This window comes from Impatiens glandulifera, chromosome 5 (assembly GCF_907164915.1).
Source record: "Impatiens glandulifera chromosome 5, dImpGla2.1, whole genome shotgun sequence".
Lineage (NCBI taxonomy): Eukaryota > Viridiplantae > Streptophyta > Magnoliopsida > Ericales > Balsaminaceae > Impatiens > Impatiens glandulifera.
The window spans coordinates 3974338-3977723 of record NC_061866.1 but is presented as its reverse complement, the minus strand read 5'-3'; the positions used below and the strand labels follow the sequence as shown (position 1 = coordinate 3977723).

The following is a 3386-nucleotide window of genomic DNA, read 5'->3' as shown; positions in this document are numbered from 1 at the left end:
ATTATTATTCGTGCAAATGTATAGAGTGCATGCTAGTTTTCCTATAATATAGGAATATTAGTTATATATTTAATTAATTAATATATTTTTTTATTAATTATATTAACATGTTTTATATCCGTTATAAATTGTAACGATAATGTAATTTAGTACTATAAATATTGAGTAAAATTTGTTCATTCTACATTTTATTTTTTGTACAAAAATATAGTCAATCTAGAAAAATGAATCCCAGTCAATTTTCGAACTTACAAAATCCAAATTTCAATTCTCAAGCTTCCAATTTTCCATTTCCATTTTCAAATAATTTATTTCCGTATTCTCAAAATTCTCAAACGTATCCATTTATGTACGGTCAAAATTTTTCAACACCATTTTCACCACATTCCCAATTTTCTACTTTTAAGAGTAGAAATGTTTTAGATTTGAACGATGATTTTGTGAAAGTTGAAAATATACGAGAAAACACTGTTCAATGGAATTGGGAAGAGGACAAACTCTTAATTAGTACTTGGTTAAATGTATCGATCGATTCTCAGATTGGTACCGACCAAAAAGGCGAAGCATTTTGGGAACGGATTCATCAATATTGCGAAGATATTATTCTCGGTCTTATCAAAAGAGGTGTTGTGGCTATAAGGAGAAGATGACAACGAATCAATGAAGGAGCTCAAAAATATGGATCGTGCTATGAGCAAGCTGAACAAAGAATTGGGAGTGGTTCAAATCTGGACAACATGATAGAGTCAGCTCATGAACTCTATAGGACTCGTTACAAAATGAAGTGTAACTTTGACAAGCATTGGGGTGCTCGGAGACACCCAAAGTGGATAACCCCTTCAACAAATAGTGGGAGTACAAAGAGAACTAAATTAAGTGGTACCGAAGCTTATTCATCGTCAACTAACAATGATACACCAACAGACACCAATGATGGTGTGGAATCTCCAGTTCGTCCCCAAGGTACAAAAGCAGCTAAGAGAAAAGGAAAGGGAAAAGCAAAAATAAAGGCAGTTAAAGAATACGAATAAATAAAAGTTGATGCATGTAGGAAGTTATCTCTGATGGATGAATTTAATAAGAACTAACAAAAGGATTCGAAACTTAAACAACAAGAGTTGGACATGAAGATTATTATGGCCGACACTAATGTGATGAACGAGACTCAACGTAAGATTCACGCTTCGTTGCTTGAACAAATTGCTAAAGGGAGATCTTAGTCGTTGAATATAATCATTGTTATCTTAGTCGTTGAATGTAATCATTGTTATTTTTATTGGAATATTGCCGTTGGAATATAACCGTTATAATATTGTCGTTATAATATATTCATTTCAAGCTCTATATAACATCATACTTGTAGCGATCTTATTTGCAAGTTTTTCAAAACCATCAAATATGGATAACAATTATAATGTATCAAAGGAGTTTGTTAGAGAGTTTTTCTTCGATGATTCTCTCGAAGAACATCGACTTATTCTCTTTAATTAACTTCACGAAGAAGGCACTTCATCAACGCCTTGGATGACGATATACAGAAACCGTGAAGCAGGCCATGAACGTCTAGTGAGAGATTATTTTGTTGAAAATTCAGTGTATACTCTAGAGACATTCCGAAGGAGGTTTCGAATGGGAAGGCATATTTTTCTTCGTATTGTGGAAGCTCTTTCAAATTTTGATCCATATTTCCAACAAAGGGTTGATGCATTGAGAAGGAAAGGATTGTCGCCTCTACAAAAATGCACTGCAGCCATGCGTATGTTGGCTTATGGAGTATATGTTGATGTTGTTGATGACTATGTGCGAATTGGTGTGTCCACCGCGATTGAATGTTTGAAAAAGTTTTTCATTGATGTGGTTTTGGTTTTCGAAAGTGAATACTTGCGAAAACCAAACTTGAATGATGTACAACGTCTATTACGGATGGGGGATGCTCGCGGTTTTCCCGGTATGTTAGGCAGTATTGACTATATGCATTGGTAGTGGAAAAATTGCCCAAGAGAATGGAAAGGGATGTTTTTGAGTGGTCACAAAGGGGTATCAACACTCCTACTTGAAGCAGTTGCATCGTCCGATCTATGGATATGGCATGCATTTTTCGGAGTTGCCGGTTCTAACAATGACATAAATGTATTAGAACAGTCACCTTTATTCGATGAAGTATTAGAAGGTCGTGCTCCAGAAATAAACTACACGGTGAATGGTAACAATTACAACTTGGGGTACTATTTAGCTGATGGAATATATCCTGAATGGCCAACATTCGTCAAAACAATTCCACGTCCATAAGGTGAAAAAAGAAAATTATTTTCTAAATATCAAGAGGGTCAAAGAAAAGACGTTGAACGAGCATTTGGTGTGTTGCAATCTCGTTTTGCAATTGTACGTGGTCCTGCACGATTCTGGGATAAAGGAGATCTAGCAAAAATAATGAGAGCATGCATTATACTTCACAACATGATTGTCGAGGACGAGAGAGACACATATGCTACTCCATTTGGTCCGCTACCATCTTACGATGACACGACAAACGGATTAACACAAACAGATTTGGGAGAGAAACCTTTTGCTCCGTATGAGAATTATATCGAAAAAAATATTTAAATTTGTGACAGACAAAAATATTGTCAATTACAAACCGATTTGGTGGAGCATATTTCACAATGCAATAATATCCGTCAAAATGTTTAAAATTTTATGTATTTTATTGTACTTGCATTATTCTAGTAATGTTTTTAATATTATAATATATTTTAAATTATAAAAATATTTTATATTTTATTATTTTTAAAAATGTAATTTTGTAATAATTTTAAAAATGTAATTTTATAATATTTAAAATAGTATCAAATAAAAATAACATTTTAATTATTCAGAGAAAAGGGCAAAAGCATTGCAGTGTTTTGCCCAAGTACAACATGCTTTCAATTGAGGTGGAAAAATGATTTGACAAAATAAATGGGCAGAGGTCTTGTGGGCTGGACATGCTCTAAATGCGCCGGTGGTCACTACATAATTTTAATTGCGCAGGAATAGGTTCTTATTATAAATACTCAATTTTTTTCATTTCGTTATTTTCTTTTCTCTCTCTACTCTGTGTTCTCTCTCTCGCGACGACACGGTAGTGGAACCCTAAACAAACACATCATACAGATCGACGATGAAAACTCGTTCTAATATCAAGTGACTTGATCGATTTATGTTCTTATTTCCATTATGTTCATCTTCAAACCCTAAACCATGAGGTTGTTCTTATTGTTCATCTTATTCATCTTATCGATGCTGATATTTGCAGATGATGCTTTGAATCGATTTCGTTTCAAGGAAGATTCATGTGATTCTCATAAAGGGTCGTCCCTTGTAGCGAAGGGACATCCCAATATAGC

At 34.1% G+C, this 3386-nt stretch overlaps 1 pseudogene; it reads left to right on the top strand.

Moving 5' to 3' along the window:
• The first annotated feature begins 1524 nt into the window (after positions 1–1524).
• Positions 1525–2604, top strand: LOC124938876 (annotated as a pseudogene).
• The last annotated feature ends 782 nt before the right edge of the window (positions 2605–3386 follow it).